The sequence below is a fragment of the Pseudopipra pipra genome, chromosome 16, assembly GCF_036250125.1.
Source record: "Pseudopipra pipra isolate bDixPip1 chromosome 16, bDixPip1.hap1, whole genome shotgun sequence".
NCBI lineage: Eukaryota > Metazoa > Chordata > Aves > Passeriformes > Pipridae > Pseudopipra > Pseudopipra pipra.
The window spans coordinates 2304035-2319190 of NC_087564.1; the positions used below are offsets into that span (position 1 = coordinate 2304035).

At 49.3% G+C, this 15156-nt stretch overlaps 1 long non-coding RNA gene across 3 annotated transcripts; it reads right to left on the reverse strand.

Moving 5' to 3' along the window:
• Nucleotides 1–7776: 7776 nt before the first annotated feature.
• LOC135422951 (uncharacterized) lies at nt 7777–14785 on the reverse strand. 3 transcript variants are annotated; one of them, XR_010434655.1, is made up of 3 exons: nt 14060–14785; nt 12881–12981; nt 7777–10847 (listed from the first exon to the last, which is right to left on the reverse strand). It is a non-coding gene; the product is annotated as an uncharacterized LOC135422951 (long non-coding RNA). The 3 variants fall into 3 exon arrangements; XR_010434654.1 differs by having other exon boundaries at nt 7777–8032; nt 10179–10847; nt 12881–14737; XR_010434653.1 differs by having other exon boundaries at nt 12881–14737.
• Between the last annotated feature and the right edge of the window lie 371 nt (nt 14786–15156).

Genomic DNA, 15156 nt, shown 5'->3' on the forward strand with positions numbered 1-15156 from the left:
ATGGGGTCCACAGCAGGGGACAGGGGTTGGGGACCATGGAGGAAGGCAGGGATTTGGGGACCATGGAGGAGGGTGGGGGGTTGGGGACCATGGGGGAGGACAAGAGGTTGTGGAGCATGGAGGAGGACAGGGACTTGGGGACCATGGAAGAGGGCAGGGATTTGGGGACCATGGAGGAGGGCAGGGATTTGGGGACCATGGAGGAGGGCAGGGGTGGGGGACCACAGAGAACAGCAGGGGCTCTCACCAACCACCCAGCGAGGGGCAGAGGGAGGGACCCTCCCACCGGCAACTGGGGCTCATGTGAACTGCTCATTACAACCCTATTCCTGGCCTGCCCGTCTGTCTTTCCAACTATCTGTCTCGCTCACTAATCAAAGAAGATTGTTCCAAGAAAGCTGGAAGAAAAGAAGGAATGTCTCACTTGGCTTCCTTCGGAAAGTCTGGAAAAACCGTGGCATCTCGATGTGCGTGAAGGTCTGCCTGGCGAGGAGCACATTTTCCTTCCAAAGCTGCTGCAAAGATGTGAATCATGAGCCGGTAACGCTGCTGGCAGAGCGCACACCAATCCCACTGAGACGTGGGGCTGGCAGCGGCTCCGCTGTAATCTCTTGGACGGAAAAGACAAACATTTGTCATCGTGACACTGCTGGGGGAGAGCTGCTGGTGCTGCCGAGAGCCCCGTGGTGGCCGGATTCTGCCTGTGCTCAGGGTGCTCCCATCAAGGGCAGCGTCCAGCAGGTTTTCCAAAGGTCTCCAAAGCTCCTCAAGCACCAGCCAAGGGGTTTACAGTCCCTTTTGGTTGTCCTCCACAACATCAACCCCTCGGTGGCATCCCTGCATTTCAGGGATGAAAATAACACGTATCCAATCATCAGAAAAGGAGCAAAACCCTTTGGAAAGGTCTGCTGGGAGCTGGAGGCAGCCCAGGTGCTCTGCCTGCTGAATGCTGGAGGTGACCCTGTGCCACCATCCCCATCCAGCCTGACCCCTGCTGTCCCCACGCACCCAAGGCTGGGGCCAACCCCCACCCCAAATGTCCCGTGCTGCAATTGCAAGACCCCAGTAGCCGTGGCATGTTTATGAAGCCACTCCCTCCCTCCCCAGATGGTCACAAATATCTGCCTACCTGGTTGTCTACCCCAGAGCTGGGGCTGCCACCTTCCCTGCTGGCAGCAGATGCCTGAACACAGCTCCCAGAGCAAACAAAACACCCTTTCCATGCAAGTCCCTCCTTTTTGGGACTTTGGAGCTTTGTGCAGCACCGAGAACTCCCTGGCTCGCCCTGACCCCAGCCCTCCAGCATCCCTCCCAAGACAGAGGCTGGGCTCAGTTCCACCACCACTTCCCTGCTCAGAGTCAGAAGAGTTGCAACACTGAGCGTGGATGTGCAGAGTGTGCCTTCAGGACATGTCCCACCTCAAACCAGAGCACTGCAGCCAGTTTGTGTCTGCAGAGAGCCCCAAAATCAACACATTTTCCCCAGGATGTGTATGTGCAGGACACTGAACCAGGGAGGTAAAATCAGGGAGGTAAATCAGTAAAAGCTGTGTCTTGAAGAACGTGCAGGGGCTTTGGACCCCCTGCCCTCCTCCGTGATACCCACAGAAATGTGGAATCATTACTGTTGGAAAAGCTCTCTAAGATCATCAAGTCCAACAGTTCTCCCAGCACTCCCAAAGCCACCACTAAACCGTGTCTCCAAGTGCCACACCCACACATCTCCACTGGAGGAGGATTTGCACACCCAAAATTGGGGTTTGCATGTGACATCAGCGCTTCCCAGAGGAGGCAGGGTGAGGGATGGGGAGCGAGCCCACTTCTGGGGCTGCCTGCCTTGGGAAGAGCCTTGGGCTGGGGAACAGGGATGTCCCAAAGGATTGCCTGCTTGAAGGAGATGGGTAAAGCCTGGACATTGGCCCCAAGGGGTCACCATTGGCTTTAGTACACCTGGGTGACATTCAGGGCAAGAGGAGAGGAGCCAGGGCAGCCCAGAGCCCTGGGAAGGGGATTTTCACCCCAGGAAGGGGATTTTTAACCCATGGAGTGTCCAGAATATGTCATCCCTGCAAAATGGGGGGATGGAGGGCTGGTGAGCCAGGGCCTGGAGTGTCCCTCAAAGTGGACAAGAGGCCAGAGGGATGGCAGGGTGCTGACATGCTGCTGTCACCAGCCAGGAGCTGGGGCAGCCAGTGAATTCCTGTCAGTTATTATATGGATATCCAGCATTCCCACATGGGTTAGTGCATTCAGCTGCTCCTTCTCTAACGCACTCATTAGTGGTCATTTAATTACAGGATGCAAAAACGAGCTGTTCCAAAACACTCCTGCACCTATGGAAAACACGTAATGAGCAATCAGTGCTGCTAATGAGAGAGGGAGTTGTGGTACCAACAACAGGAGAAATCCACCAGCATCCCAGCAATCCTGCCATCCACCCTAACCCAGCTGGCCTGCTGTGACCTGGAATCATCCCAGCAGCCTTTTGGGGCAGAGGGAGAGAAAATGGCATGTGGGTGAGTGAGCTGGTGGTCAGTGGCCATTTCCTACACCTGGGAGAGACACAGGGTGTCCAAACCCACCCATATTCCCAGCAAAGGCTGCCAGAGGCAATGGGAAGTGAGTGCCAGTGCCACCACCACTGCAGCTCCGGATCGAAATTCAGCAGCACAGGGAAGCCCTTTGCTTCTCTGCAACTCTCCAGTGCCACCGGCCTGGAGATGGGAGTTAATGGGCTGAACATGAGAACCGAGTGCTCCCGGGGCAGGGAACGCTGCCGGCTCCTTCCCAGTAGCTGTGATTAATTGTTGTTAATATTAAATTCAGCACTTTTATGCAGGACGCAGAAGTGCTTAGGCAGAAGCCCAGCTCCTGTCCTACCTGTCATTAAAAACACTGCAATTAAGCTCTAGTGGAAGGAAATACAAGTAAACGCATCCTCTGTAAGTGGCTTCAGCTTTCCATGGACATCTGTGTCCCCCGTTTCCTCTTCGGCTGGCCGAGCCGCTTCTGTTTTCCCTCTTCCCATGACCCATATGTTGCTTTTTCTCCTTAATCCTGCCCACAGCTCCCAGCAGTGAGGGCCAGAGCAGGGAGGAAAGGAGCCTCAGCTGCCTCTGACCCATTGCCACTGATGGAAAGTTCATGTCAGCTGCAGCTGCAGCCTCAGCCCTGGCCAAACTCCAGGCTGTGCACTGGGTACCTGCTCACCTAGTTGGACCCCAATTCTGCTTTTGCTCCTTTCCATGGGCAGAAATCCAAATGCTCGGTGCTTTCTGTGTGATGAAGGGGTGCCATTGCCCCAATAACAAACTGTTTCCACCTTGCAGTGGGTCTGGATGGGATTTTCAGCAGCTGAGACGGGTCAGCCCGAGCCAGAGGACACCAAGAGGAGCTGTGGTGGGGGAGCTGAAGGGAGACCCTCTTCTGCCTCTCCCACAAGACTATGGAATTGCAAAGTGACCAGAAGCTGTGGCTGAAATTTAGGTAATGCCAAGAGAGGCAGGTGGGAGTGACAGCAATGAAAAGCCAGGTATATCAGGTCATGGCATGTCCTGTGTTGCTGTTCCTTACTCAGAAAGTCCTTAAAGCCCAGACATTGCCTGGGGAAAGGCAAAAAATCCCAGGTAAGACTCAGGGCGAGGGAGCTGGAGATACAAATGGGCAGCAAGGAAAAATAAACCCTGTGTCAAGGACAATACTGGTGCCAGGAATAATACACTGAAAATTTTGGACCTGGTGGGATCATGCGAAAGGTGCCCAGAGCTGTGAAGGATGTGTGTAGAATCACAGAGGGTCAGGAGGGATGGGGGGGGGCACTAGGCCTGCCTAAATTTGGGGTAGATCTGGGGCTCTGGCAGCCACAGAGCCCGGCCAGCTGAGGACAGGGCAGGTGGGGATGGCCGAGCAGCGGGATGGAATGTGAGGATTGCAGGAATGCCCCGCGCTGGGCGGCAAAGAGCGATGACAACAGTGCCCACACCGCGGCTCTGGCCACGGCCCCGGGCTCTGCCGAGGAGGGAAAGATTTCTCCAGGACCACAGGGACACGGGGGGGGTTTCCCTTTTGTTTGCAAACGTCGTCGTCACGTATATAAACAGAAAATGCCAAGATGTGAGTCAGCACAAGGGCAGTTTGGCTCCTGAGCAAGAACAGTCTGAGAAATGGTGGAAAGAGAGTTTGAAGGGGAGGTTTACTCTTGTTTTAGAGGTTTCAACAAGTAGTTTCATGACAGGTTCAATATGCACCCGTGATATACAAGAAAAAATAGTTTAAAAAATTTTAAAAAACTTATAAAACAATTTTTTTTTCAATTAGTTGCTTCCTATTGATGAGGGGATACCTTTCAGTCCCAGCGAGTGGCCAAACATACTTTTAGCTTTGACATACATCAGAGAGCAGAAAGAAATGCAGGCAGTGTCTTCAGGTGAGCAGTAGATTCAAATTATATAAAGGTGGTGGGTTTTTTTAATAGCTGCTGAAAAAGTTTCGTGGCCCAGTGCTGTGATCCAGCACAACAAAAGGTCCTATTCACACAAGGGAGCGGATCTGAGACTGCCTCAGGAATCTTAATTCCTGAATTTCTCACCTTTTTTTTTCTTCAAACATAAAGGATCCCAATGAACCAATTAAGGAGATCTTGACATGATTTTTTTTTCTGATAAAAATGCTACAGTTTGGACTCTGCTCTATAAACACTCTGGCCTTCACTTTTATCTCCAGGTGTGAACAATCCCATGAGGGTCAGCAAGCCAACCATGGATATAAAGCAAGGCACATGTGAAAAGTGTCTGCAGGATTGAGGCCAGTGATTGCAAAACAGTTTAAACTATAATCCTCCATTTTCATTAGTTTATTGAAAAAAGTTCTGCTGTGGGCTTGAAATCCTTCCTGTTTTGTTGAGCCAAAGGTGATTTTTCTCCCCAGGCAGTCTGAGCACAAACCTTCCCACTGGTTTTAAGTTGTCAGGCTTCAAAAATCCCATTTCCCACTAGGGACATTCTGCCCTTTTCATTGAGAGAACTCAACATCGACATCTATTGTGTAAATAAAGCTAATTAAAGACAGTTATTACTTGCTGGACATAAAAAGTCCTCCAACCCCACAGTCGAGTAGATTTGGCTGCTTTTGCTAAATGAAGCTTTGAGCTCTCCCTGTGCTGCAGAAACAGTAAATACAACATTTTCAGCTTACTAAGAGGTTTCTTCAGCCCTGCTTGCATTTTCTTTAATATTTCAGGTTTTAAAAAAGGGAGATTTTTCAGCACACAGTGTTTGCCACATGTTTGCCTTGACATGCAGGAGGTGGATGGGGGCAGCCCAGAACATCCCTGCTGTCAGCAACAAAAGGCACTGGGACCATCCTGCATTCCTGTGTGTTCATTTTTCAGCCTAAAATAAAATTGAAATAAGACTTCGGGCCAAAAACTCGACCTCTTCATCCTCTTCTAGGATGCTGAGCGGGCAGAGGTGGTGGGCTCCAGGCAGTGACCACCTGAAGCTTTGTCCCGTCGAGGAGAGAAACACCCTCCCACTAAGCTCTCGCTGCCGTGTGTTGCCTTTGGGTAAAATCAAGGCTGTAATTCTGTGTCGCTGAAATATCCGTGGTTAGTTCTTGTCTAGGGGAAGAGGGGGGTTCTGGGCTGGTTTGCAGTCAGGAGGAGGTCAGGAACATGACAATCTCTCCTGCCCACTTTTCCAGCTTGGAAAAAGGAGTTTGAGGTTGCAGCAAAGTGATGGACTCAGTGCCTCCTGCTCTGGTGGGTAAGACAGGGCAGGAGGAAAGATCTGGTTAAAAATCAACACACCTCCACTCCAGGTGTCTCTAAAGGAGTCCACAGGCCTTGACTGTGAACTGAACACAAAGAGAAAAGGAAGCGAGAGACCCAGATTAGGAACAAATCCTTCATTAAGGGCTAAACTGGTCCACATAAAAAAAGCAAACATGGCAATCGTTGTTTGGGCTGTAATAGAACAAGATTTAATATGTGTTACAGCCGTGTAAAGGGGAAGGGAATATTTTCCCTGGTTGTCCACAGGCCAAAGCTGAGGAAGGAAGTGAAACAAGGATGGTAAAAGGGGAGAAAGGAGAAGACAGGAAAAAGCCACTTAGCACAATAAATCTGCTTCTCAGCCCTCACTTCCCTGGTGCATGGCTGGGGCCTTTTCTCTTTCTCTGAACACACGTCTCCGTCTCCCAAAATCATGGCAGGGACTCACAGGAGTGTGGAACATCCTTCAGCTGAAGATGGTGGCATATTTTACTTTAATTTTTCAGCTTTGTAGCTTATTTAGGAGCAGGTTCTTCAGGCACACAGGAATTTAACATTAATAACTGAGATGTTTTGACTGGATGCATAAGAAACACAATCTGCTTGTTTGTTTGTTTGTTAGTACTGAAGAAATTTCAGCTCCTGGTTTTGTTTTCCAAGTGTTCTGGGAATTCCCAAATTAACAGACAAGATGTGGAACAGTTTCAGGTGTGAGGTGACAAGATGGGGTCACACACAGTAGCATGGCCTGCATCAAATTCCCCTTTGAGATATCCTTTGGTAAATAACTCATCTCTCTGACTCCACCACAACAATCTCTGAGCAGTTCTCGCAGGGACAAACCACGCAGAGCCTCTGGAAGCTGGAGGGAACCTTTGGTGGGAAACTGCAGAAAAGCCTGTCATGGGATTTTTCCTGCCTGTGTCATTAAGAGTTTAACATGTGCCACGAAGCACGAGGGTTATTTGATTTTTGCCTATCAACAGTGACTCCCCTTAACCCAATTCAAGGAGATTCCTGGTTTATAAAAGGATTAGGGCCCCATTCCTAAAGCCTGGTTACATTTAGCCAGTAAATGCTGGATTGTAGCGTTTCTCCCTTCGCGACCTTTCACTGTGTTCTATGTGCCCTTTTCACCAAACACTGGCTGTGTTTTCAGTTCCCAGAACTGTTATTCCCCCTTCCCTGTGGAAGCAGCCATTCCCTCTTACCTCTGTCAAAAGGTATTTAATGTATCTGCCTCATCCACAACCAGCAGGACCCAGACCCGAGCGAGTTCACCCTTTATTTCCACAATACACTGCAGTTGTCAGGGCAGCACCATAGGTAAAAATGCCTGGGAGATGTGATCACCACCACAGCCAAAGTGTTAGGTTTTAATGTTCTCAGCAACATTTTCTTACCAATTTTTTTTCCCCCTGAAAACAGAACTAGGCACGTGGCAGAAACATGCATTCACCCTCAGTTTTAAACATGATTTCTGGGAAGGTGTTTGCTCTCACACTAAATCTGGTCTAGGGGAGGGTGTCCCTGCCCATGGCAGGGGGTTAGAACCAGATGATCTTTATGATCCCTTCCAACTCAAGCCATTCCATGATTCTTTGATTCTACAAATTACCCTGTATGACTTTTTCTTGTTTCATCAACATCTCAAGCCTACCACCACAGCAACAAATTGAAATAAGGACTGGTTCCAGTGTTGGCAGACAGGAGAAGTGAGCTTTCTCCAAGCTTAAGAACAAAAGTGTGTAAAAAATTTTCTTAAATACAAACTAAAAATTGACACAATAGCTTCTCAATGCCTTCCACTTCATACCTGTCACATCACTGCTGAATTTTTCGGATATATCAGCTCTGATTGGAGTACTGGAAGTCATCTATCTTCCTGGACAGAACCAGAGTTGCAGCCAAAGAAATTAAATCCCAGGTATAGGTGAGAAAAATGCTCTCCTCTACCTTTTTTTTTGGGGGGGGGAGGGAGAAATAAAGGCACCAAAAATCCAGTATTACTGAGTTCTGTTATTGGGTTTTTTTTTTAATTCTGGCACCCTCAGGGCAGAATGACAGATCTGTGGTTAAAATAGAGCCAGGAAAAGAGCAAGTGAGTCTATTCAGGGATGCATTTGGGAACACTCTGCTCGGCTCTCACCAGATCCATTCCCAGCTCGGCCGGGCTCGGGGTCACCTTTCCACTGCGGATCAACCGAGACGAGGGATCAAGTCGCAAAAATGCCACAGCAACTCTCTCTTCTTCCTAGAAACCTAAATTTAAAAAGTGCTTGGTGCACACACAGCAGATGTTTCAAGAAGTTTTACGCTGTGTAATTCCTTGCAGTTCCTTGGCGGGGTTTTTCTGTGGGTTTGCAGCAGGTCTTTCCCCCAGACCCGTGGTGTGTGCACGAGGGGACTGCAGAACCCTGGAACTGTGCCTGTAAATTCCCATTCCCGCCACTTTTCAGCTGAATAACCCAAAACACCAAATATAAAATGTGTTGCAATTTGCAACTGCGCTATTGCAAGAATCAGAAAATGGTAGAACTGCGTGTTGCAACATTCACACCTATTGCAGAAACAACTTGGTTTTTTTTTCAAATCTCTACAGTTTCCTTCATAATTCTGCAGGAAATTCCTGTACCGAGGGTCACCCTAGGAGGAATCCTGCCTGCAAGGTTATATGAATACTTCAGACTAGTTTAGAATAATTTACTTTTTAAATTGTAATAATACAAATTACTTTTGCTGCTCCTGTAAAAGCTCCCCTTTCCATCAGGGTCTTCCCACGCAAACTGCTATGAAGACAAGTTGGCTAAATAAGTGAGCTGTGAGAATGGAAAGGTTTTATTTTCTGCTCCTCCTTGGCTTCATAAACCTTATTTTGCAAGATCCTGTAAGGTGTGATGTTATACAGGTGGAGGAGCATCAAGGCACAGGGGATCAGCACATGGGCATCCAGCCCTTCTTTCAGAGGAGATAGAGGGAAAGCTTCCAGAGAAAGTAAAATACAACAGGGCTTTGCCTGAGATAAAGGTTTGTTTCCCTCAGTAATGGTTGCATATCCCACCTGCACAGGGTTTGAGAGAGGTTACTGGGTTTTGTCTGCCCAAAGGGAAAACGAGGAGCACTCATGGGAAGGGGGCACAAGCAAGTGCTGCTTGACAGACCCCTGAAGCTTCATTTTGAATGGGTGTCCTTCTGCAGAGCGCCAAAAATTAAGGATGCTACATGTGCAAGAGGAAAAGCTGCCCAGCTTGAGAAGGGCAAATGTGAATGGCCTGACCTGGAGACACAGAAACTCCTCCCTAATTTACTCACAGAAGGACTACTCTTATATTGCCTTTTCACTCCCTTCCACGAAGTCTTGCCGATGACTTTAAGTGTCATTTCCCACTATTTGACTGCAGCTCTTGGTCATTTTCACTGTTTTTTGCTGTTTTATGCTGGGCTATAAAGTGGAGTTACCGCATGGCAGAGGGAGTGACTCAACTCTGCCTTGGGAATGCTGGAGGAGCACCACTGTAGCTGATCTCTAGTCAGCGTTTTAGAGCTTCTACCCTGTCTCCTTGCCCTCATTTCTTAATGACTTAAGACTTGGCTTCAGCTTGGTTGTAGCCTGTCCCTTGTCTCCCTAATTTGAATGTCCTGAGAAGCTGCAAGTAGCTGGAGCAGGAGCTTGATGCTGACTTGAGGGGACATGAGCGACTGCCACTTGTACAGCCCTTCTCCTGCTCTTTACTCCTCGGTACTTCCACACCCACACAGTCCCACTCACAGCAACACTCCTGTTTTGAGTCAGAAAATGCCTTCTTATTTCCCTTTCTTTTTTTAAAGAAGCAGAGTGTCACACAAGTCCCTCCATTGAGTGTTCCCAGCTATAAAAGCCCGTTAGATGAGGTTGTGTTTGCAGGCAACAGTGGGACTTCCTCTCTTCGGAAACGGAGCAACTTTCTATTTTGGGCTGTGCTGACTCAAGGGTGAGGTACCCAAGCTGATTCAGCAGCTTGGCAAGCCAGGAGAACTTCTGGTTATGAACAGAACGAGCAATAAATTTTAAGTTTGTCTTCGTCTTACAGAAATGTATATTTGAGTGAAGCCACCTCCTGGTGGCAGACATTTTGCCAAACAAGCAGAATATTCTGCATTGCTTTCAGCATAAAGACCTCTCCAATGAAACAACCATAAAGCCTGAAAGTAAAATCCTGGTCCCACAGGAGCCAGAGATTCCCACTCAGCCAGACCAGGATTTATCCTCCCTCTTGAGTCACATAAAAAGATCCAATTCACATAAAAAGGTCTTCTACTGCTTACTCACTTCTTTTATCTGTGCATCTGGTATACAAAATTGTCTCAGTAACATGAATAAGTTGAACAGCAATTTCAGAAGGATGAAAGCACACAACACAAAACCAACCTGGCCGCTGTGAGGAAGTGAGAAGAACACACCACCCACTTACTCAGCTTCCGTGGCTTCGTATGGAAAAGATGTCAAAGGTAGTCCTTGTGCTCTTCTGCTATGGAAAAATGAGATAAGCACTGTGATACTTGAACAATTTTAAAAAGCATGGAGCAGGAACAAGGTTTCACAATATTTTCTAATGCTTGCCTGTTAATCTGTGAACAGAAGTCAGAAAATCTGGTGGGTTTTGTTTTTTTTGATGAGTTCTTTCACCTAGAGGTTACCAGGATTCAAAACAAAGCTTGCAATGAATGCTGCACGTGTCCACAAGGATGAAGACAGAGAAGTTTGTTAGAAAGTGAGATGTTGCCATTTATTAAGGTAAGAAAGGAGGGAACGGGGCATCCCAGCTGTCTCCCTTGAATCTGTGTGATGGTCAAAACAGATTTTAACACATTTGCCTCCAACATTTATGCTGTTTCCAGATAGGATCAATAGTCCATGACGCCTGTTCTTTCAGGCTGCAAGTTTTCCTTTGACAGCACACAATAAAAGCTGCAAACTTCTTAACAGCATTCCTCCTCCCCAGCTCCACCAACCACGCCGGCATCAAGACACGCCGTTGTTCCCAGCCAGCCGTTCCCATGTCATATTCTTCTGCCTCGTGAAGGCGGTTTGTGAAGTCTAAAAAAGCATCATGTGGGTTGTCACATTTCAGAACCCCCTAAATAACTCCGTGTGGCTCCATCAGATAAGCGGCGAAGCACAATATTATGAACGTCAAACAAGAGCTCATCATTAGAGCTGACAAAGCTGTGCCTCCGAGAGGAGAAGTAAACTCAGTTCTCTAGACTAAATATGTATATTAGTGGCATGAAGCTAAGAGAACTCTGCAAGTAGGATCTGTATTTGCCCAGCTACTGCTCTGTAAAGTATCTCCTCTAACCCGGTCCCTGAGAAAGGAAACCAGTCACAGGGTACTTTGGAAGGGTGGTCAGAATTCTCCACAGGAGACCAGCACAACCCAGGCCAGAAGGAACCCAAGACTCAAAATCCAGACTGTGTGGAGGCTCCCAGCACTACCAGGGTGTGCTCAGCGTGGTTGCTAAGAAAGTGATCCAAAGGAAGCATCTTCCTTGAAGGATGCTACAGACATTATCCCCTGAGGCACTGCCTTAGAGGGGAATATAATACTGCCTGGATTATCTAAAGTGTGGGGTTAAACTCCTCCTGGATAAAAACAAACCAGAAGGTGGTGGGGGGTAATAATGGATACAACTTCAAACCACTTCTTGCCCTCTAAAACAAACCTTACTCACGCTTGATGTAAATCCAAGCATCACTGGCATTTCTTGTTTGCTGCTTATATGTATTTTTTCTTGAGTTCAACAGAGAAAAAAAAATCATGATAAAAACAAAGTCAAGTTAAAAATTCAGTCTTTCAGGAGACAGCATTAGGTCTGTCCCAGCCAGAACAGAGCTAATGAAAATGAAGACAAGACAACTGGTCCCCGATGATGGAAACACAACGTGTTTCCATTGAACTTGATAATGAGAGAGGAAGCTGGGGAATGGCTGGGCCAGTAAGTGTTGGGCATCTGTTCCATCCAAAAGATCAAGAGCAGGACCAGGATGGGAGTCTGTGACTTACAAACCTAATGGGAGCTTCCTTGGGGGAGCAAGGATTCTGAACAACGTCAAAACCCCGATGTGAAGCTCACCAGAGCAGGGCTTGACAAGTCAGATGTCTCCTTCCATCCCACTTCACTCCTTCGAACCAGCGGGGAAAGAGGAACTACTTCATTAGCAGAGATCAAAAGCTGTCTCTGACTAGTAGCCAGACAAAATTTGGGATCATGTGGGTCACTCAGTGAAAACTTGTGATGTAGCCAGTATCTTTGATGTGATTCTGTTTATTCTAAGAACATACAAAGTCCCGCTTTACTGAGCACAGGGGGAGCAAGATACACTTCTCTTGCTTCTCACTGAGCTTTACTCTTGCCTGTCCTCCTCCTCCTCCTCCTGCACACACGTTGGTCCATGTCCAAAAGATGCACACAGGGAATTCTGTGTGAGTGGCACCTCGTGCACCTGAGCTCTCTCTGGGCAGGACACACGCCTGAACCTCCTTCTCCCTGTGCTCACCTACGGCTGCACATACACAACAGCCTCATTTGGAATGAGGGAGCCATTCCACATCCTCATCCTCATCTCAGGTGAAAACTGAAGCCCAGCCAAGCAAGTTTCAGGCCTCAAACTTCACTACACTTCAGGCAAGCAATATTTTACTTATGTACTGCCTGTGTATTCTCAATCACCCTGGACCAAAGTAACTGAGTGAAGTCATGACTTTGTTGATACCAGAGGGAACACACACATCTTCAGCTGGAGGGAAATGGACCCTGATGTTCTTCTCAACAACATCCTCGCTTAGAAATAATACTGGTTTAAACTATTTTCTGTCCTTCACCATATTTTAGTTCTTTCTAGTTCCTACCTTTTTCAGAGGGTGTTTGGGAAATGGAGCTGACCCAGACTGGCAGTTGAACTCAAAAGCAATAATAATAAGACAAAACCATCATTTTAAAAAGCCTATAAAAATCTACGCTGAAATTTCAGTACCTCTTAAATCTCAAAAGTTCAAATGGCACGATTTCTACAACCACAAAAATCTTACAGATTTACATAATAAAGTGAAAAAACACACATAGTTTCACCTTAAAGTCTTTGCCAATGAGGTCACTTTTTCCACCGTGTCTTTGAATCCTTGGAAGTTGTAGCACTTCTTTAATCCTCCAGATTAAATAAATTCATCATCCTTTATGAAGTAAAAATGTAACTTAAAGTAAATTAAGATGAATCAATAAAAAGGTCGGACACAATTTTTAGTAAATTTATCAATTAATAGGCAAGCCCAGGAGGCCATCCTGCCTTTCTGCTCTGTCAGCTCAGGGATTTCTTTCCTCCCAACAGTGTTTATGTAAGAGCCGCATGGAAAGCAGCAGTCACTATAAAATATTGATCAGCTGAGCCATTAGCTGGAATTCAAGAGACAACTGTGTCACAGCAAAACCAGAACAAGTACTGCTACTGATTGGAAATTTTTATTATAGATTATTTTGGTATTTGAGCATGTCAGGAAATAAAAATTTCCTCAAAATAGTATTAGTAAAAACACGTGTTACGGCATGGTTAAGGGGAGAAGTAGCATCTTTACAAAGGAGAGGGGAAAAAAGGCAGGTTTCAGTTTCAGTAACTGTGTGGCCACGGATTTTCTATTATGATTTTTGAAAAAAGACCATTATGGTTGGAAAAGACCTGCAAGACCACCGAGTCCAGTCTTTGACCCAACACCACCATGCCCACTAAGCCATATCACGAAATGCCACGTCCTCTTGTTTTTTGAACACTTCCAGGGATGGTGACTCCACCACTGCCCTGGGCAGCCCTTCCAATGTTTAATAACCCCTTCTGGAAAGAAATTTCCCCAGTATCCAATCTAAACTTCCCCTGGCATAACTTGAGGCCGTTTCCTCTCATCCCATCCCTTGTTCCCTGGGAGCAGAGCCCGACACCCCCATCCCAGCTCCCCCCTCCTGTCAGGGAGTTGCAGAGAGCGAGAAGGTCCCCCCTGAGCCTAATTTTCTCCAGGCTGAGCCCCCCCAGCTCCCTCAGCTGCTCCTGGTGCTCCAGCCCCTTTCCCAGCTCTGTTCCCTTCTCCAGACACGCTCCAGCCCAAGTCACGAGGAGCTCAGAACCGTCCCAAGGATTGGAGGGGCCTCAGCAGCGCGCAGCACTGCCCTGGTCCTGCTGGCCACAATATTACTGGTACAAGCCAGGGTGCCTTTGGATTTATTTTATGCAATGGCGCGGTCTTCAGAAGAGAAGGGACTTACTGTTCGGGAAGAGGCACTGCAGAACGCAGGACTGCTGGAGTGAAGTGCTTTTCTGGGAAAGGCTCACCTGGAAACCCGTAAATGGGATTCAGGGAAGCAGAAGCCACAGCAGGAAGAACTGGGGCTGGTGATGAGGGGCTGAGAGGGACGAGGTGGGAGCAATTTGGGAGCATCACCTGTGAGCAAGGGTGAGGGACAGAGAGCTGGGAGGGGGAGATGGAGCTGTACCACGAGCACAAACCCCGCGAAGGAGGGAAAGCCACGGGCCATCTGCGAGCAGAGATAATGAAACCGAGGGAGCGGTGCAGGCGAGATAGCGTCAGCCATAAACAAGCGGAGGAGAAAAATAACGCGGCGAGTTTGCAGCAGGGCTCGGGCTGAATTGTTTGGTACAGTGCGTGTTGTCTGCGCACGACAAGTGTCAGCCGGAGGGGAGGGCGGTGGCGGGGGCAGCCCGGGAACCCCGCACCCGGCCCCTCGCTGAGGGCTGTCCCCGCTGAGGGGCCCGCGCGCCTCCTGCCACCCCTCGCTGTCCCGCCGCTCCCTCACGGACGGTCCCAGCACCGTCGCGCCCGTCCCTCCCTGAGGGGACCGTTCCCCGCTCCCGCCCGCGCCCCTCGCGCCGGGGCGGGAAGTCGGGGGAGAAGGGGGGGGCGCGCGCTCCCGCCGCACCGCCGCGCCCTATTGGCGAGCGGGGGCGCGCTCCCGCAGCCCCCCCGCGCCCCCCCCGCGCCGCGGGGAAGATGGTGGCGGCCGCCTGAGCGCGTCCCAGTGCTCCCCTTCCTCCCCTCAGACAGGCGGGCGGGCGGGCGGAGCGCAGGGGAGCGGTCGCCGCTGCCGTCCCGGCTGGGCGGGCGGTTGAGGGCGGGAGGCGGCCCCTTGTCGGCGGCCGTGAGGGGAGGAAGCGGCGGGGCAGCTGCACCGACATGGAGGAGCGGTCCCCTCCCGGCGGGGGCCCGGCGTCCCCCCCGCGGGGCTGAGCCAGCGGCCCGCCCGCCCCGCGCCTCGGGAGGGCTGCGGGGGAGCGGGGCCAGCGGCGGGCGGCGGCAGCCCCGGCCCAGGCGAGGGGACTATGCGGGGCTGCCACGGCGCGCTGC